A 22122-nucleotide genomic window follows, 5' to 3' on the forward strand; every position below is an offset into this window, starting at 1 on the left:
AGGCACAGAGAGGTCACATTAATTTGATTTTAGTTTATCTTTCCAGGCTTATTTTACATAATTTTCTTTCTATTCTAGCTAACCTGGCTCACTTGTTCTTAAAATGTCACTTAAAATAGTGCCCTACTTAAGAGTTCTTGTATTTGGTTCTTGCCTCGGTGTGCCTTCCTCATTTCTGCCTCTTAGATATTTTAGAGTTTCCTTCAAGTCTGATCTCAGATATTATCTCTGAGAAGCCTTTCCTGATTTTTCCTGTTCTGTTTCCCTTTTCAAATTGTCTTCTATTTGTTTATAAGTTCTTCTGGGATAGAAAATGTTACTTTGCTCTAGTGTCTCCAACAACCAGCACAGTGCCTTACACCTGAACGAACAAACAAACAAAAAAAATAACGTTGAAACACTGAATATTGTCATAAGATCTCTGGGATCTTATGGCCTACAATAATACTGCATAAAGAATAATTCCACTTTTGGTATAAAGGAAAGATTACTGGATTAGGAAAAAGGAAAGTTGGGTTCTAATCTTGCCTATGTAGTGAACTGTGTGACCTTCTTTCCTTATTTGAAATTCCTAGTACTGGACTTGGTGATTTGTAAGGTATCCTCCTTTAGTAAATTAATCAGTCTGAGAATTAAGACCTAGGGGTATTTAGAACCGTTGGCAGAAATAGAATGTATGCTAAGGTAGGAGAACCAGGATTCTGTAATGTATTTGAAACATGGAAAATTTCAAGTGGGTAGAAGTGGTTACTAACATCAAAGTCTAGTAAATTCCAGGAAAAATAATAGAGAAAAGACTTTGGATGTAATCAGTGTGTTGTTGCCGTCCCTTTGAGAGTAGCACATCAGAAGACTTGCTAGGAAAGTAGGAGGGAATAAAAAAGCAATGAAAGTATCAGATAGAAATCATTCTTTCTAGAAGTCAGTTTTCCTTAATGTCAGTCTTTGTGGTGTTTCCTTTTCATTGTTGACTATGCTCCCAAAGTGTAGAGTACTGCTGAGAGAAGACAGTATAAACCTTCTGATTTATGAAAGTTTTGGAGATACAAAATGGGATAAAATAGAATTCTTCCTCTCAAGGGGCTTACTGTCTAATGGGAGAGTGAGAATATAAATATAAAAAAGACAGATAAGATGTATTTTAAATTATTTTCAAAAAAATTCATTTCTTTCTTTCCCTTTTCTCCCCACTTTGAGAGGACAAGAAAAATAAACTTTTAGTCTGTCATTTTTCTATCATGAGGTGGGCATATCATGATTGATCCAGACTCTCATTGTTGATTATGCTGTCGATTGATGTTCTTTAACACTTACTTGCTCTCTGGCCTTGGACAAGGCATTTAACCTCAGTTTTCTCACCTGAAAAATGGGATATTATCTATTTCCCAGAGTTTTGAGGATAGTTCTTAATGAAATAGACACTTAAATGTTTCCATTATTTTTTCCTTTCAAAAAATGAGTCCTTGTTGCAATAGCTGGGTTCTTTGAGTTTATCAACACTCGGCTATTTTGCTTGTCTTATCATATGCCTAATCATTTCTGAGCGGTACCAAAGTATTTCTTTGTAGTCTAGTTTGATACCTGGTTCTATTAAGAAAAGAGATAAAATATTGGACTATGGCGTATTCTTTTTTTTTTTTTTAATAACTTTATTGACAGAACCCATGCCTGGGTAATTTTTTTTTTTACAACATTATCCCTTGCACTCACTTCTGTTCTGACTTTAACCTTCCCTCCTTTCACCCCCTCCCTTAGATGGCAAGCAGTCCTATACATGTTGAATATGTCATAGTGTATCCTAGATACAATATATGTGGCAGAACTGAAGTTCTCTTGTTGCACAAGAAGAATTGGATTCAGACAGTAAAAAATAACCTGGGAAGAAAAACAATCATGCAAACAGTTTATATTCATTTCCCAGTGTTCTTTCTTTGGGTGTAGCTGCTTCTGTCCATCCTTGATCAATTGAAACTGAGTTAGATCTTCTCTTTGTTGAAGAAATCCCCTTCCATCAGAATACATCCTCATACAGTATCATTGTGGAGGTATATAATGAGCTCCTGGTTCTGCTCATTTCACTTAACATCAGTTCATATAAGTCTCTCCAAGCCTCTCTGTATTCATCCTGCTGGTCATTTCTTACAGAACAATAATATTCTATAACATTCATATATCACAATTTACCCAACCATTCTCCAATTGATGGGCATCCATTCATTTTCCAGTTTCTAGCCGCTACAAACAGGGCTACCACAAACTTTTTGGCACATACAGGACCCTTTCCCTTCTTTAGTATCTCTTTGAGGTATAAGCCCAGTAGAAACATTGCTGGATCAAAGGGTATGCACAGTTTGATAACTTTTTGAGCATAGTTCCAAATTGCTCTCCAGAATGGCCGGATGTAGTCAAAATTCCACCAACAATGTATCAGTGTCCCTGTTTTCCCACATCCCCTCCAACATTCCGCATTACCTTTCCCTGTCATTCTAGCCAATCTAACAGGTTTGTAGTGGTATCTCAGAGTTGTCTTAATTTGCATTACTCTGATTAATAATGACTTGGAGCATATTTTCATATGGCTAAAAATAGTTTCAATTTCTTCGGCTGAGAATTGTCTGTTCATATCCTTTGACCATTTATCAATTGGAGAATGGCTTGATTTTGATTTCTTATAAATTAGAGTCAATTCTCTATATATTTTGGAAATGAGGCCTTTATCAGAACTTTTGACTATAAAAATGTTTTCCCAGTTTATTGTTTCCCTTTTAATCTTGTCTGCATTAGTTTTATTTGTACAAACACTTTTCAATTTTATATAATCAAAATTTTTCTATTTTGTAATCAATAATGATCTCTAGTTCTTCTTTGGCCATAAATTCCTTCCTTTTCCACAGGTCTGAGAGGTAAACTATCCTATGTTCTTCCAATTTATTTACAATCTCATTCTTTATGCCTAGGTCACGAGCCCATTTTGACCTTATCTTGGTATACGGTGTTAAGTGTAGGTCAATGCCTAGTTTCTGCCATATTAATTTCCAATTTTCCCAGCAATTTTTGTCAAATAATGAGTTTTTATCCCCAAATTGGGATCTTTGGGTTGTCAAACACTAGATTATTAAAGTTATTGGCTGTTTTGTCCTTTGAACCTAACCTATTGAGTGATCAACTAGTCTATTTCTTAGCCAATATCAGATGGTTTTGGTAACTGCTGCTTTATAATATAATTTTAGATCTGGTACAGCTAGGCCACCTTCATTTGATTTTTTTTTTTCCATTAATTTCCTTGAAATTCTTGACCTTTTGTTTTTCCATATGAACTTTGTTGTTATTTTTTCTAGGTCATTAAAATAGTTTTTTGGGAGTCTGATTGGTATAACGCTAAACAAATAGATTAGTTTAGGTAGTATTGTCATCTTTATTATATTTGCTCACCCAATCCAAGAGCATTTAATATTTTTCCAGTTGCTTAGATCAGACTTAATTTGTGTGGGAAGTGTTTTGTAGTTTTGCTCATAAAGTTTCTGATTTTTCCCTTGGCAGATAGATTCCTAAATATTTTATACAATTAGTAGTTACTTTAAATGGAATTTCTCTTTGTAACTCTAACTGTTGGGTTTTGTTAGTGATATATAAGAATGCTGATGACTTATGTGGTTTATTTTGTATCCTGCAACTTTGCTAAAGATGTGGATTGTTTCTAATAACTTTTTAGTAGAATCTCTGGGGTTCTCTAAGTATACCATCATATCATCAGCAAAGAATGATGATTTGGTTTCCTCATTGCCTATTCTTATTCCTTTAATCTCTTTCTCAACTCTTAATTGCCAAAGCTAGTATTTCTAATACAATATTAAATAGTAATGGTGATAGTGAGCAACCTTGTTTCACTCCTGATCTTATTGGGAATGGTTGCAGTTTGTCCCCATTACATATGATGCTTACTGATGGTTTTAAATAGATGCTACTGATTATTTTAAGGAAAAGTCCATTTATTCCTATACTTACAAGTGTTTTTATGAGGAATGGATGTTGAATTTTATCAAATGCTTTTTCTGCATCTATTGAGATAATCATATGGTTTTTGTTAATTTGGTTATTAACATGGCCAATTATACTGATAGTTTTCCTAATATTGAACCGGCCCTGCAGAATATGGCATATTCTAAGAATCACATTCTTTGATCAGCCAATAAATTTTGTAGGAGTTGAGGAGGGATTGATCATTGAAAACTGGGGTGATCATCAGTCTCCTCTCTTTGAGGAGAAGAAGCTGAAAGTGGGCTGTTGAAGGAAGGTAAGTGGAGAGTAAGATGGGGAGTGGAAGTATTGTAGATAAGCAGAACTGATCACACTATGTGTTTGGAACAAGTTTGGCCAGAATAGGTGATTGCTCTAGAGAAATAATAAAGAGATGAGTTTGGAAAGGAAGTTAACTACCAGATTACAGAAGGTGTTAAATGTTAAAATAAAAACTTTAAAATGATGTTTAAAACAGATTCATCTATCAGTAGTATATTAGATGATTTGGTGGGCTTGAGGGAGAGTTCTGGAGACTCAAATCCATTGAGATTATTATAATAGCACTCTTACAGGAGTGCTTTCTGTGGGATGAAGACGGTATAGATGCTGTCCACCTTATTAGGGCCTTTGCAACTTTCAAGTCATTTTTTGTTTTGTTTAATAGCTTGTTACTTTCAAAATACATGCAAAAATAGTTAACATTCACCCTTACAAAACCTTATGTTCTAAATTTTTCTGCTTCCTGCCACACCCTCCACTAGATAACAAGTAGTGCAATATAGGTTAAAATATGCAATTCTTCTAAACATATTTCCATATTTTCATGGCATTTTTTGTTTTTTAAAGGAACTCTATATGTCCTGACTGTTCTTTTGATCAAACAACATTTGTTAAGAGACTATTAACATTTATTAAGAGCCTACTATATACTAAACATGTTTAAGTGCTGGGGATACAAAAAGGGGCAAAAAATAGTCCCTACCCCTGGGGAGCTTATAATATAATGAGGGAATTAACATGCAAAAAATACAAAACACATTATGTACTGGATAAAGAGGAAATAATAACAAGGGGAAAAAGTGGAATCAAGGGAAAGCTTCTGATAGAGGGTAGGATTTTAGTTGGTAAGTCAGTCACAGCAGGGAAAGGGAGTGATCTAGCTATGGGAGACTGCCAGAGAAAATTCCTGGAGCCAGAAGATGGAAATTTTTGTTTGTGGAATAACCGGGAGACCATGTCACTGGATCCAAGAATGTGTGTCGAGGTAAGGTATAAGAGAACAAGATAAGTAGGAGGAGGATAAATTATCAAAGATTTTAAATGCCAAATAAAGCATTTGGTATTTACTCCTATAAGCAATATGAAGCCACTGGAGTGTATTGAGTGACAGGATTGGACCTGTGCCTTTGTAAAATCATTTTAGTGACTCAGTGGAGGGTAGATTGGAGTGAGAGCCACTTTAGGGAGGCAGACAACATATTGAAATAGTGCAGGTGTGAGATGATGAGGGCACTAGGATGGGACACTGTCAGAGGAGAGAAAGGCTTGAATTCTAGGTAAAATTAATAATCCTTGACAACAGCTTAGACTTGGGGAGTGAAAGTGAGAACTCCAAGGTAACTCCTCCTGTAGCAGGCACTATATTAAGCTTATAAGCAAAAATTAAACAATTCTAATTCTTAAGTAGTTTATATTCTATTGTGAAAAAGAACATAAGGATATATATTTATTTGTATATGTGTATATAGTCATAGATAGATTTACAAAAAAAAGTACAAGATGATTTTGGGAGAGGAAAGGCACTACTTGGGTGAATGCTGAAAGATATATGGAAAGTTGTATTCGAATAGCTTTAATATCATTATTAATAGTTGGAAATTTTCCTTGAGAACTGTCTCTTCATGTATGTATGTACTTTGTTAGAGAATGGCTCTTGTTCTTGTAAATTTGCATCTGATCCCTGTATATATTGGATATTAGGTTCCTCTAAGAAATTTGCACATTTTTCCTTTGGGTAACTTTTCCTTTTAGTTTTAGCTACATCAGTTTTATTTGTGAAAAATTTTAAAGTTTTATGCTATCAGAGTTGTCCATTTTCCTTCTTTGATTCTATCCATCCCATATTTGATCGATACTTACTGTTGCAAAAAGTTTTACTCCTTAATCTTCTAATTTATTTATAACATATTTACTTGGAACTTATCTTTGTATATATCTAAAACATCATTACCAAATGGATTTCCCCTTTTTCTCAGCAATTTTTGTATAGTAATGAAGCCTTATCCAAGTATTTGAGGTCTTTATGTTTATTGAATACTAAGCTACCATGATCTTTTGTTTCTTTACATTTTTTTATCTCTTTTGGTCAATATCAAATACTTAATTTAATTATGATTTTTTAGTGTAATTTCAAATCTAATACATCTAAGGCTTCTGACTTAAAAAAAAAAAAGTAAAGATAGAATTATTATTTCTCTTTACCATCACTTGGTATTAAGGTCTGAAGTTTTCCCCTTCCCCCCGTGGTATTTTCCCTTCTATAAGATACTTTGTGAATTAAATCCTCAATGTCCTCTTCTTTCAAGATCCTATGTTTATAGGATTAGCTCTCTAGGTATTCTATAATAACTATATTAAATACAGAATAATTCCATCAAATGACATGTGCTATATAAGCTAAGCTAAGCAAAATATTATGTCAGCAGGGTCACAAGTTGAATGAAATAGTCACGTGCTCCTGTTGGATAAGAAAGAATAGTTTGGATGTACAAAAGTATACTGGTAAGGGGGTTTCCATGTAGATCAATCACTTTCACCATACTAGGCTTAGTCACAACAAAGAAACCTGAGGGTGGAGGGCTTCTAGTTAACTTCCTATAATTAGAAGAATCTGTAGCTCACAGCTCCTAATAAGGCTCACAGCCTAATGAGATATGATTATATAAATTTATTAATACTTATTGGAATAGAATAAGAGTTCAAATAAATTATTTCTCACATTCCCCCCCTTCAATCCACAGAAATTTGCTGTTCTTTCTTTGTATTGTTTCAATCTAAATGCATGGAGAGGCATTTCTCCGTGGATGATACAAAACCAGAAGGGGGCAATCTCCTTACTGAGGCACAAAAATGACATTAGAAAAGAGAGAAAATGGGTACAACTTATAATGATTATGCTCCATTTGACTAAGTATTAACTCATAATATATTTAAATATACAAGAAATGTCTGAGGTGACTGTCAAGAACCACAAGAGAAAGATAATTGTAAAACATGCCTTACATGATAAAATGAAAATTGAGGAACCGTAGACCATATATTTCAGTATGGCAGCTCAAGCATTGTTTGCCCTGTATACAAGTTCTGGGAATCTTTTAAGTTTATGAAAATAATAAAAGCAATTTTGACAAATAGCTATCCTATCATGGCTATGAGAGGCAGCATTCCTGTAGATTACACAAACAGATCTAGATGACTGTAGTATAGGAAGTGAAGGAAAATAAGGAATAAGTTGAGTTCTTTGAACAAAGGACTCTTTGTATTATCATTTTTAATCATTTGTATGGGTGGTGGAGCAAAACCAAAGCAGAAGACTGAAAAGGAGGATTCAAAATTCCAGTTACTCTAGACTCAGGAACAGATAGATTAGGAATGATTTATGGAGAGGATGATGATGGTCTTGTACTTGCTCACTATTTGCATCACATGCAGTTGTTCGAATCTTTGAAAAATCTTCTGATTCAGTGCTGTGGTCCTTTGCGGAGCTTTCCTCTTAGGAATATTGGAATGAATGGGGCTTCAGAGCATCTTCTAGTAGATTTGCTTTTCCATTTGATGTCACTTGCAGAGATATCTCCTTCTCTATTAAAAACCTCTGACAAAATAGATCTAGTTTGCTGTGACAAAAATCAGGTCAGCTAGGAAGAGCCAACTCAAATTTTAATAGCACTAATATGAATCTCACTAGACAAGAGAATTTGTTTTTTAGATTGGAAAATTGAAAAAACTGAAAAATTAAACAATTCCAGACCCAAATTTTATATTTGGCATTTATAATTATCTAATCTTCCAACTGTTTACTAAAGGCAACTTGAAAAATTATCACAATTTACTTTCCTTTCTATTTTCTTTTAGCTGCTCATCCCTCCTCTAGGAGGATGAGATTTTGTTAGGAAATAATAGAACACTTTTTTTAAAAAAAGCATGATGACCCTAATACACAACTAAATTGATTTAAAAGTTACCAAAATAATTGCAGTTGTTGGAAAAAGCTCTGGGGTGAGATGTGTAAATATATTTAATAGTCATGTTCAAGACAGTTATTTGTTATTCAAAATAAAGCATGTTTGTCTTTTAAGACATGCTCAGTATCTAGGTTGTAATAATAAACCCAAATAAAATTGTCTTTTCCCACTTATGTAATACAAGATATTCTATTATTCTGTCTTTTAAACCAAAATTAAAGATGTTTGTGCTAAATAATAAAATAGCAATTTAGTTCCATAAACTATTCCTTCAATATCGATTTATCCTCACATTAATTTTAGGAAGTACTAAAATTTAGGCTAAATAGTTCAAACCTTATGCCTGTATCTCATTGTAATAATTGAAATGTGCCCCAATATTAACCTATGAAGTAAAGATTTAATATTTATATTGATAATCTGCCATGATTATAGACATTTTCCAGAGAAAGAAAATAGAGACATTATACAGTAGGGGAAAATTGCTTCCCTAAGTTCAGGCTAGAGTCTGGTGTGTGTGTGTGTGTGTGCGTGTGCACATGTGTGTAAGTGTGCCTTGTGCATGCTCATATTCATACATACATAGCCAAATAAGTCTGGCTTAACAGTTGGTAGAATATTTTCTGTTTTGAGAGGAAATGTCATAGTGGGTAAATCAAGTCAGGAGAAGCAGCTTATGTTCAAGCAGCCTTTCCTTTGAGACTCCACATGTAGTGTATAGATGTCAACCTCATAGGTTTATTGGCATCATGGATCGTTGCCCTGATAGGATTCCTTGATAGTCAGACTCCAAATCAGATTCCAAATAACATCAGTTACAATACCATGAAAGCTAATAACAGGTTCTAGTTATCATAGCTTCATAGGTTTAGGTGGATTTAATCATTAAGGATCACATCCTTGATGTAAATGAAAAGAGTTCGAAAGTATTTAATTTTATATTTTCTAAAACAAGTCATGTTCTCAGGTCAATTCTGACAGGCTTCTTTCTTTTAGATCTATGTTTCAGATACCAAGACTTAAGAAAAATTTAATATGTAAAAAAGAAGAATCATTATATTAATAATACACAATTCACCTAAAACTTCAGAGAAATTTAATTGTTGCATCATAAGTAACTGATTTGGAAAATAAATCTTTGTCTCAATATTATTAGATAGATGGTTCAAACATTTTTTTACATGTTAAATTCTTAATCCAATTTTGGAAATTGTGTCATATCTACTACTAATATTATGCTGAAAGAATGGTACAGGGTAGTCTCTTAATAAACCTAAATAATCCACCAATTTTAAGACTTCGTGGTCTCTATTATCTGTGATTCAAATGACAATTCAAAATGATCTCTCACTGGAATGATATATATTTCTTAATGTTCATCTTCTTTCTTCTCTTCTTCTTCCTCATTAGTTCTGTTTAATTTCAGGTATGAATCAGAGATAATCAATTGTATGACAGGATGTCATGGTCAGGTTCAGAATTAGCTAGGGAAGAAAATTTCTTAATTTACAAAGATGAGAATGGATTGAGAGAATCCTATCTTCATTCACTTTTGCAAGGTGGTTCTCTTAATTATTCCCAGAGACCACATCCATCTGTGGCAGTTCTCAGACTGCAGGGGCATATGACATTTCCTTTGAAAACTAACAGCCTTATGCAGGATTGTACCTGGATTTAAGATTTGGCATAGCAGAAAATTGATGTCCTAAGAGAATCTTCTTTGAATAGCAAAATTTCACTAATCATAGTTTAGGTCTAGATAATTGTTATTTTTCTTATATATTAGCCTTAAAATTTCATTTAGAATTTTTTTAAACATTCACCAATTTCATTTACAACCATCATTCAAATTGTCATTCTACCATCTTGGTCTACAGATAATCCCAAAGGGAATACATCAGACTTTTTCTAGAATATGATAGGATGAGAGTGAGATGTGATTTCCCAGTAGAAAAGTGCCCATATAGGCAAATGGGTAATATCTGGGCATAATTTACATGTTGAAAGCTATGGTATGAGAGGGAGCTGTGGCTTTAGAACTAGGGAATAATTCAACCTTGGTCAAGGATTAACTTGTGTTCAGTGATATTTTTTTTAAATGCTCAAAGGCAGTGTAAACTAATAGATGGCTTTTGTGACCTCTGAAATATAAGCTGATTAAAAGCTACACAAGTTGACAAATCGCTTTCATGTAATTTGCCACTAGAGTCGTATCTAGAGTAACTCATCCTTGCTTAATTGAATTTATTTAATACTGCCTTCTACTATTCTATTATCCCTACACTGATCCCTGCCTTGTGAACTAAAAATAAACACATATATATGTATGTGTGTATATATATATATATATGTATATATGTGTACATGCATACATACCTGGGGAAAAGTGGCTTACCTATCTCATTTACCCAGACCCAAAAGACCTATTTAGCCTTTTATTTCTATTGCTACGTCAAGATCACAAGTTCATACATAGTGAATAGTTGATTCAAAATTGTAGCACTAAAAGATACAATTACATAAGTTTACAAATGATCCCAAATGATAACCCATTTATTATTCAAAAGTTTTGTTTCTCCACTTTGGGTGAGAGAGGCTCTAGTTCCTCAAATGATAGTATTGTAGAATTTCACAAAACCCTGTCAATAGGGCTCATCCCAAGGAACTTCACAGACAAAGTTTTTCCAAGAGGATTTACCATGCTTTTCTCCTAACAGTAAGTCCTTTATTATTATTTTCTAGTGTTTTTGAAAATATATACTGTAATAATCATATAATGGATATATTTATAATGTAACAATATTCAGATTGAAAAGAGGAAGAAACTTGTCTTAACAACTTCTCTTAGCCTTATTGGCTTTAAAACATCACCAGTTATGTGATAGTAGTTCCATTAAATACCTTTGAGATCAATTCACAGAAAGTCATTTATCTTAATTACTTCTGGCATTATCATGCTAATCATAGTAGTTGATATATTGCCAACCATATGCCAAGTTTTTTTTTCTATGTTTTGAAAGTTATTTAAGCCTGTTTAAAGTATTCAGTCTATAATTTGCCAATTTTTAACATTCTATGCCATTTAGAAAAAGTACCTATAAATGGGATAGCACTTATTCAGTTGTATTCCTATAAGGTTTGAATACTATAGTGCTCATCCTTTACACAAGCCAGGCACTGTGTTAGTTCACAACTATCTCCCAATAGCCTGGGGAGATAAGTGTAAATATTTTGTTATTCTCTTTGTACATAAAAGTATTGATTAGATTCTTTCATTTACTATCATAACAATATTTTCAACCCAATAAATTTTGATTTACAATGATCAGTGGCAAACAATTCATAGTGATTCTCCCAACTACCCATTATTGCTCCTTTGAGTTACAAAGAAACAAACCAATTCCTTTAAATTTTCTAAATTACTAATTCTTTAGTAGTTACAATTACACAGTTTATATCAATTTCTTTAAAGGCTTTTAAGCAAGTAGAATTAGTTACAATCACAGATTTTTTTGGGTAAACTACAGGCAAATTGACTCAAAAATAACTCAGTACAAGTTCCTCATTTTAGGGTGTCACAGATTTTAGCTAGCAAGATAACTTTAGAGAAGAAATAATCTATCACTTCAAAATTAACCTCTTTTGTGCTGGAAAATCGTTCATTCAACTATTTTGGCAATGCCCAAAGGGATTGGTGAAAGCCCAACTATGGCACAGGAATATAATGAATTGTACCACTAGACTATCTGCTAGAGATTTTAGTTTTCTGAAGGGCTCAGGGTATCACTTTTTCTCTTATTTCCTTTCAAATAACTCAAAATTAAATCCATTTATTTTGTTTTTTTAATCCATTTATTTTGTTTTTTTAAATAATTTTTTTCTATTCATATTATTTAATTCTATCTTCAATAATTCTTTCCCTAACTTATTCTAGCCTTATTATAGTCTTATTTTAAAATTTAAACTTATTTTCACTAATCAGTTGATTTCAATACTTGTGTTTTCATGCTTTACTTAAACAATTGATTTAAACTGCAATAGTATCATTTAACTTTTCTTACCTTAGGTTTCTTTGATTTCAAAACACAATTTCTTTTTCTGCACTATGGGAATTATCTTCCACCTGGGATCCCTTATTAGGACATGCTTGGTGTCCTCAGGTGGGTTGTATAAAAGCAGTAAAGAACTCCTATTCTACCAACTTTTTTTTTTGAAATTAATTTAAATTTTACTTACTCTACTACTAATAAAAATTCCTCCCTATAATAAACTTATCTCAACTTGATTCTACACAAAAATTAAGATTTGTTTCATAGATTGATACTCTGAAACATCAGACTTAGATATTAGCTAACAGAAACTTTTTTAGACTTAGAAAATCCTTTTAAAATTCTGAGTTGTTAAATTATTTACGCTCACAAGATTTTAAATCTAATTTCCTATTTCCTAAGTTTTTTTCTTACTTTAACACTAACCTGAATTTCTATTTCAAGAGTCTCTCCTGAGCATATTTAATGATTAATAGGTAAGTTCTTAAAATTCAGGTTTCAGCTTTAACTCAATCCCTACTCATTTAAAAGGTCCCTTTTAAGGAATAATCTTGTTTTCATTAAATGTAGTAGTTTTGCTAGTACCCCATAAGCTCATCAAATTGTTTAATAAAGACATCCAAATTATAATTTAGAAACCAGAGAAATTTGGTTATTCCTTTTTTTTTTTTTTTTTTGTAACTTTTGCTTCCAATTTTATATATATATATATATATTGTATCTCAGTTTTCAATTGATTTCTCCATCTGTCTTTCATCTCAGCAAATTCTATTTGGCCAGTTTTAGAAATAGAAAGAAAAAGCATTTTGTTCTCTTTTAAGCCTTTTTTAGAAATTTGTTTTTTTAAATAGCTTGTTGATTACACCAGAAGAAAAGGCCTAGATAAAACACCCGTTTTCTCTTGGTTAGCGCAAAGCATGAATAACATAGACAAACCAGGCACATATTTCCCATTTTCTTAAAGATTTTTCTGATTGCATAAGATCCCTTTCTGACTGAAATAAAGAATCCACTATTCCTAAATTTAATTTCATCATTTACAAAACAGCCATATACAGAACACATAAGACAAAACATTAAATCAGGCATGAACTTTTAATTTTTTTCATAGGAGATTTTGAAGTCAAGATCTGTTTGCTCTATTAAGGATGCAATTTATGACCATCTTGTGGCTGGGATCCTGCTTTCAGCCTAAGCTAATTCGTCTTGTTTCCTAACTATATTAATACTTTTAGAATCTTATAAAACAATAGTAGCAATGCAAAGTTGCTTTAATTTGTCAATTGCAGTCACCCACTTAAAGGTGCACTTAGTATTTATTCCCTAATTGATAGAAGAGCTGGTTAAAATTCCATTCCTCTTATGTAGAGGAATGCCAATTTAGAATCACAGGAATAAAAACTAAGAACGATGAATTGAACAATATCAGTAGCTCATTTGTCCTAAGCTGATTTGGGGAGATAGTTAAGCAAAATTCCATTAACTTTTTAAATAATCAAAAATTCCATGCTTTGGCAATTCATTTAAACCCTTTGTGTTATCAAGCCAAACTTGACATTGCTTAATAGTTTTTTCTTTAGTCATCCCCTGACAGGGAGCACATTACTGTCCCAGTGGGGATCTTGTGGTATGCATTTCTCCTCCTAGGCCTGACCCCATCTTTCTTGCGTATATCCCCAAACAGGAGCACCTCTTTTTCAGAGGAACATTCCCTAAAAGATTTAGACTAGATTCTTGAAGATCCACCTTAATGGCTGTTCCTTCTGAGAAGTTCCCTAACTGAAAATACTGGAGATTACTTCCCTAGAAAGTGAAGCAAGGGTGATAATTTCCTATCTGCCTGAAACCTTCCTATATGGGTATATTTCCTATAGCTAACATTGTAATACTCAAGGATTTGTTTTGGCAAATTCTTCAATACTTCCAATTCTTAATTTCTAAGCTTAACCTCTCAGGTCCTAAGGCTGGTGAACTAGGGCCTAAAGGTCCTTTATAAGTGGATAATTTGTAATATTTATACCTACTTTAAAACTTACTGAAAATTTAGCTCTGGTTGTCAATAACTGACTTAACTCCTAAGCAAACATAAGTGAAACTAACCTTTTCCTTTATCTCTAAAACCATGATCCTTTTAATGCAGAAGAAGATGGGGTTGTTTCCAAAGTGATAATAGGCCTTGCATCTTACCATTAAATGGAGAATCTTGGTTCTAAGACTATAGAGTCTGGTTTAATTAATTGCTCTCTCAAGTTGGTGTTATAGCACTTGAGGGAATCTCTTCCCCGAGCCCTATCCATCAAGAAATTAGATTAGATGGATCCCTTGGCCTACTATGAGCCACTGAAAATTCCTCCCCAACCAATCTGAGAGATTTCTTTACTGATGACAAAAATGATGTAATTACTCCTTGTTAAAAGAATTTAAAGGCAAAAAAAAGAATCTATTTTAACCTAGGCAGTAGGAAGTTTTAAAATTAGCTAAGTTCCACTGCTGAATCTCCCTGATCTTACCAAATGAAAGTTAGAAAAATGGAAGGAAAAAACCCAACAATAGTTATGCTTAAAAATTTTAAATTATAACTACATAGTTTTTATAAAAATAGAATTTGAGTGCTATGCTCCAAAACTTAGACATTTAGACAAATTAGTCACAAATTCAAACAGTCCCTCTTAGCCCAATCGGGGACCCTCCTTAAAATGAAATTAGGGCAAATCAAGGCAGAGTTATCAATTGAGAAGTCCAGGCTCCCAGAGATAGTGTCCATTAGGAAGCTATTAAGGAAAATTGGACCTGGTGTGCATTTCTTTTTTGGGTTCTTTACAGGGGCTGGCCAGAAAGTCCATGAGTCACTGTTTTATCTTGTGTCTCATTAATGTGGGGATTAAAATTAATTACCTACAATAAAAGAAACTGAGGCAAAACTCTGAGCCAATCTCACTTTATTACAAGGTCCATGGTTTCTTGAGTTGCCTTCTCCTTCCAGGACCTTCTTGATATAGGGTTAGATTTTTAGACATTCCATAATGACTGTACCAAATACAGAATAATTCCATCAATTGACATGTGTTGCATCAGTTAAGCTAAGAAAAATATGTTAGCAGGGTTACAATTGGATAAATCAAGGAGTATCTCCACATAGGAGCTTCTCCTTAGGTTAGGCAAGAGGAAATGGTATACGCTATCATAGTCAGTGACTTAAGTGGTCATAAGATGGTCACCTGCTCCTACTGTACAAGAAAGAATGGTCCAGAGATAGAAAAATATATTGGGGGTGGAGGAAGAGCTCTCTATATAGTTGAGTCATCACCACACTGGGCTAAAATGAGGGTGGAAAGCCTCTAGTTAGAATCTGTAGCTATCTGGGGCCTAATAAACAGAACTTTGATATGATTCTATCAAATTGATTGAATTGAATACTGTTTGTAATATAGTAGAGGTCTATATGAATTATTTCTCATATTCAGCACTTACTATGACCTAGATGTTGTCCTAAGTGTTAGAAATATAAATACAATAAAAGGAAAAAAATCATCCCTTCTCTGAAGGAGATGCAGATGGAGGACAGATAATACATAAAAAGCTGAAAAGGGGCACAGTTTGGAGTTTGATGGATAAACTCCAGAGTTAGGAGTGGAATCAAAGACAAATGACTGCCTTGGGTGCTTTTAAGTTTAGGTTCTGGAAGGAACTAACCAATCAGAAAAAGGGACAGAGTAGACTTCTGGTGTGAGAAGTCCAGGAATAAAGGGAATTTTCAGGGTGAGGTAGCTTCTGTTGCATGGTAGAGATAGTCTTGTGAGTGCAGAGTGGACCCTGGAGAAGAATTAAGATTAGTCTGGCTTGGACATTTTCCTTATATACCATGTTTGTCTGTCTTTCTAATAAATTAGTCTTTTGACTATATCAGTAGCTAATCAAGAAATGACTTCAAACATCAGTGAGTCATTTCCTATATATTAAAATTTAGTTTCTTTTTATATGATGCTGTTTAGTACTTACCATGTCTAACTCCTGATTCTTAAAATATCACATATAACTTTTAGACTTCATTGTAGCTTATAAATCTGTCCTCATTCATTACTTCTGATTCATTTTTTCCCAAAATATTTTTTACTATCCTCAGCTATTTCTACTTTTTCTTTGAAGCCACTGAGTAACAGTATTTTTGAGTGGAGGGAATAAAGATGACTAGATTAGGCAGTAAATATTTTGTCTTTCACTTATAATATGCCAGGCACTCTGCAAATTGCTGGGCATATAGGGGGGAAAAAACAGTTTCTGCCATCAAGGAGCATGCATTCTAGTGAAGGAGACAATATACATAAATAATATGTATGTCTGATGATGGTATTTTGAAAAGACCTGGCATTAGCAATTGTAAAATGTAGCAGGAAGGGACTGAACAGGTTTCCTGTAGAAAATTTGAGCTGAATTTTGAAGAAAACTGGTTAGATTGTGTGAGAAGGTGAGTGGTAAGAGTACTCCAAATGTAGAGACTACCAATCAATAGTGCATAGTATAGCACCTAGCACATAGCAGGTACTTAATAAATACTTCTTATCTGACTGGAGATGGGAGATGGAGTGATATATTTGATGACCTACAAATAGATCATTAATTATAGTTGAATTGCAAAGTATGAGGGGAATAATGTGTAAGAAGACTGGAAAGGTAGTCAAGGACTGAGTTATGAAGAGTTTTAAATGCCAAACAGATTTTTATATGTCAATATGGTAACAGGAAGCCACTGGAGCTCATTAAGTGTGGGAGGATGTGGCCAGACCTATGCTTTCTAAAAGTCATCAAGATTCTGAATTATACCATTTTTCCTCTTTGTCTTGATTTAATTAGAAGGTTCTTCATCATTGCAATGAGAAGAGCATCACCCTTCTTATCTCTTAACTGAAGTTCTTATTTCCTACTTAAATTAAAAACAAGACAAAACCTAATGCTATCCATCAAGCACTGTCTCTTCTGCCCATTTTTATATTTCTTATGCCCTTTTCACTCTCCTCCATTGAAAGAAAAAATAGAAGTAGACTTTCTTTTTAAATATTCTGCTTGGACTTATTATTCAGTAATAGTCATATTCTCACTCATCCTAATGATTTTGAGTCCTATTCCACATTCTTGACTTGATATTCCCTCACATTTATACAACTTTACTCCCCTCAATGTCCTAAATTCTAGGTCTGCCTCTACCTTCCTTCCACCATGCTTTTGGAATACATGCTTCATAACTGACAACACTCTTTCTTCTTAAACTTCATTTTTTTTCATTCCTTTTATTTTCTAACCTTCACTGAGGAGTATGGTTCCCACCTGATTACCTTCATAAAGAAAGGCCATATCTCAATATCTCAATATGGGACTTAATCTTAATTGCTTCCCATCTTCTTCAAGAAGTTGCTTTTTCATTTGTCCACTGGTTCCATCTTTACCAATCTACACATATGACTAGATTTCTGCCATTAATGGAAAACAGAGACCAAAACTTTCATTTGACTTTTCCATTCCTTAAACTTGTGCTATATCTCTTCTATATTTTACTGCCAAACTCCTGGAAAAAGCTATTTATACTCATTCCCTCTACTTTCTGACCTTGTATTCACTTTTCAACTCATTAAATCTGATTTCTGCCCTCCATCCCTCAATTAGCATTCCTTTCTCCAAGATATTTATCTCCTTGTTTTATTTTATTTTTTTTTTTTTTAGTCCTTAACTCCCAACTTTGCTGTTTTCAAACTTGTTGATTACTATCTCCTCCTAGATATTCTTTTTCCCCAGGGTTTTTGTTGACATTATGATGTTCTGTTTCTCCCACTGATCTGATTGCTCCTTCTCATTCTCTTTTTGCTGACTCAATATCTCTTCTCCTTTGCATAGCTCTATCCTGGACTATCTTTTCTTTTCTCTTTTCACTCTTTTGGTTCTTCTACTTGATTTAATTTATCCCTCATGTTCTCCTTAACTGAATTGTTATCCATATCACCCCAAACTCATAAAAGTGGAATATACTTATCTTTTTCTTGAATATTCTTCACTTAACCCTTTGTACTCTTTTTATTTAGTGACTTTATGCCTTCCCATTAGTTTAAGAATCATGTCCCAAATTTGTATATTCAGCCTCATTTTCTCTCCTGACCACCAGGCCCAAATTATCCAATTTTTTTTTTTGGATTTTTTGAACTATTTGTTCCATACATATTTTAAAGGTAGCTTGTCCAAAATAGAATTTCTGTTTCCTTCCTTCACCTGTCCCTCAACCCCAAACCACCTATTCCCCAAATTTCCCTTTTTTTGGTGAGGATACTGTCATCTTTCTATTGACTCAGGTTTTATTAGTTCCAAGGCTAATGAATCTTGCAAGCTGATGATTTTATCCCAGTGATGAACTTCCTAGAGCATGGTGGAAAAGTCCATCAGGGAAGTTCCAAAGTAGCATAGGTAGGTGAGAATTAAGAGATGCCTGTATTGAGCTCTTTCAAGTGGAAGTTTGGAATTTCTCAATGAAATACTATGGTAGGCCTTCAAGCAAAAGCTGGATGTCAGCTTGTCATAATTTAGAGAAGACATTTTTCTTACAATAGATATCTTATGAAAGACTTTCTCTTGCTCTAAGTTCTCCTCTGTGGGGCCAACTGTAAGAATTCTCTAATTCCTTCTCCAGAATGATAGCTTGCATCTACTTGAAGCCTATTAGCTCCCCCCTAGTCTTCACTTTAAAACATCCTCAGTACTTTTGACTAGATATTCAGATAGCATGACCAATCTTCTACTAACTTGGTCACCTCCCTCTGGAAATGCTCTAGTTTGTCCATACCATGCCTAAAATGTGGCATCCAGAATGGAATATAGAACTACAGATCTGGTCTTATTAGAGAAGAGTGAAATGGGTCTATCATCTCCCTTATGACATTATTATTATTATTAAGCATGTAACTTATTATTAAGCATGTAAAAGTTGTCTAAGGAAATAAGGCTAGTCTGATGTGATGTGTTCTAATAATAGTCGTGCCAGCTGTACCATCCTCTTCCTCTCTTTCTCCAAATATTGCTAGTTGACTGATAGTTAAGGGGAATACATGAATACAATATATAGATTTCAGCAACAATTGATAAATGGAGAATGGAGAAATATGAGCCAAGATTTGTTTGGTTAGGCAGATTTAGTATTGGCTAAATGATTAGACTCAAAGAATCCACTGAAGAGTTTGGATTTGATGGCCTCTCAGGTTACTCCTAGTGCTCAGATCTGTAATTCTGGGATCTATGGATTGATTCCTCCTTTAATTTCAGGGATGCATTTAGCATCCAAGAACATCTTGACAGGCTAGAATGGTGGGGTAAATTTAATGCAATGAAATTAAATGCATATAAGTGCAAAATTGTATTCTTGAGATTTAAGAATTTTGACTTGGCTAATATTTTCCAAGACCCCAGGAATACATGTTTATTGGCCCTCATTAAGTATATTCTGTCAGTCATCGACTATCAAATATAAATGACTTAAATGGGAGTTTGGAAATCATAGCCTCATTTTTCAATCAGAGAGGCAGAGGAGAGTCCCAAGGCTAATGAAATTTTGTAAAGTGATGACTCTATCCTAGTAATGATGTTCGTGAAGTATGGTGGAGAAGTCTTTCAGGGAAGTCTCAAAGTAATATAGCCAGGTAAGAATGAGAAGATGCCTGAATTAAACTCTTTCTTTAAATAAGGAGAAGATTTGGAGCTTCTCAATGAAGAAATAAGGAAGGAAAACGATCCATCCCTGCAATCTATGCAAAGAAGTAAAGTTTTAATACGAGGAATGTTGAATAGAGGGGATGGCAAGTACACCAACTGAGTTGTAAGGCAATGTGTGTAAACCTGGAAAAGTATAAAATGAGAGGGATGAACATAATGGACTTGCAGTTTTCCTCTAGTGTTCAGATGGAAGATTATATGATCTTATGGGTTGTTGTCTTTAGTGACTTAGATGCAGATGGTATTTAGTGGAATAGGTCGAGGTGTGACTTTAAAAGTTGAGCTTTGAAATTTGTAGTAATAAGTAAAAGGGAGATTATATACTTAGTTTGTTTTTCTATTTAATTACATCCTGCTCACCTTGTTAATTTTTTAATGTGTAGATTCTGGTCTTTGTGTTCCTTTCTATGTTTAGATATAAAAATCTTTATACTTTAAGGATTTGTCATTTCATTGATATTGATATGGCCTCTACTGATGCTAATTATAATCCTTTCAGATGATCTAACGTTTCTGTAACTAAAAAAAAAAAGTGAATCACTGTGGCTTTGTTTGTGATAATGCCTTCAAACCTAACTGGACTGATTGTAAAGCAACAAACATGCAGATTTGTCTGTGGTCTCAGTGAATCCTTTCCAACTGGTTAGGAGTAACCAGGGACTATGTTCCACTGGCAGGTTTTTCAAGAAGCAAGTCACTTCCAGACAATAAAAAGGAGTCAGAAAGTGACTTCAGTGAAAGTTAACACAAAACAGGTGCTTCATCATAGAATAGCAGATTTGATAGTTGGAATAAATATCAGTTATCCCATATAGCAAAGAAATTCCTTCTGCAGCCTTACAAACGATCATCTAGCTTCCCTTCTAAGCCATTCTGGTTCTTACAGTTCTGTCAGCATTTTATAAAGCTTTCCTGACATCTAACCCAAATTTTTCTTTGCAACTTTTACCCATTGCTCCTGGATCAGGCAAACCAAATAAGACTATTCTGTTTTTCCACGTGACAGACTTTCAAATACTTAAAGAGAACTTTCATGTATCCACTGAGTCTTTACTTCCAACTAAATATGTCTAATTCCTTCAGCTAATCCTCATATGTCATATATTCAAGGCCCTTCTCTAAACATATCCTAATATGTCATCTTTAAACTGTGACATCCAGAAATGAGCACAATACTTCAGAACTATAATCTGACAAAAACAATACAAATGGATTATTGTCTATTCATGAAAACTGTGCTCCTTTTAATGTAAGCCAAAATTTTGCATTTGCTTTTTTGGCAATTCCATCATAATACTGACTCATTGAGCATATAAGATGTATGAGATGAATCATATTGTCATTTTTGAGATATAATTTCATTTATCTTTTCTTGGCAGTATTTATTTCTTAGTCTTTTAATATCTTTTCCATGCTCAGCTGGATCTAATAGCTTATTTGCAAGCAACTTTGAAATAGCCTTTAACATTATTTAAGTGACCCTTTTTTTAGCTGTATATGAGTTATTCTAACTTTAAACAGTTGTAGTACTGGATTTTTACAAACGACACAAGATGGCAGCATTTCAACATGAAAAATGTTGAATTTTTTTTTCTCCCTTAAGAACGCAACACAGCTTTCCTAGGTTTTAGCATTTTGAATCAACTAAAGGTTTTCCTGGTTAGAAGATCATGAAAAAATGGCATTTAAAAAAAAAAGTTCATCTTTATGTATTTCACTTTGCCTGAGGTATTAGTAAAGGACAGAAGAAATGACTCAAGTTTTAGAGAGATATGGGTTTAGATTTGATGTCAGAAAAAAGCTTAGAGCTGATCAGAATTTGAATGCTGTACTCTGAAATGTGGTGGGTTCCTTTTCTAGAGGTCTTCAAGAGCAGAGATTATGTTGCATTTGGGGTTCTTTTGTATATTGTTTATATTCAGAGCCTTCTGAGATTCTTTCCCACTATCAAAAATATTTGAAAGTCTGTTAACAAGGGTGGGTGCTTTTGTAGATAGGTAGATGGACAGATATAATGAAAACAGGAATAACAAGTAAGTGCATTTTATTTCTTTGAAATAGCT

The 22122-nt window shown here is 33.6% G+C and overlaps 1 protein-coding gene across 2 annotated transcripts in view; it reads left to right on the plus strand.

Annotated features, from left to right (window-relative positions):
* The window catches only part of LRIF1 (ligand dependent nuclear receptor interacting factor 1), a 53209-nt gene that overhangs the window by 4908 nt on the left and 26179 nt on the right, over nt 1–22122 (plus strand). The gene's annotated exons all lie outside the window — the stretch shown is intronic.

Source organism: Antechinus flavipes, chromosome 4, assembly GCF_016432865.1.
Source record: "Antechinus flavipes isolate AdamAnt ecotype Samford, QLD, Australia chromosome 4, AdamAnt_v2, whole genome shotgun sequence".
NCBI classification, from domain to species: Eukaryota; Metazoa; Chordata; class Mammalia; order Dasyuromorphia; family Dasyuridae; genus Antechinus; species Antechinus flavipes.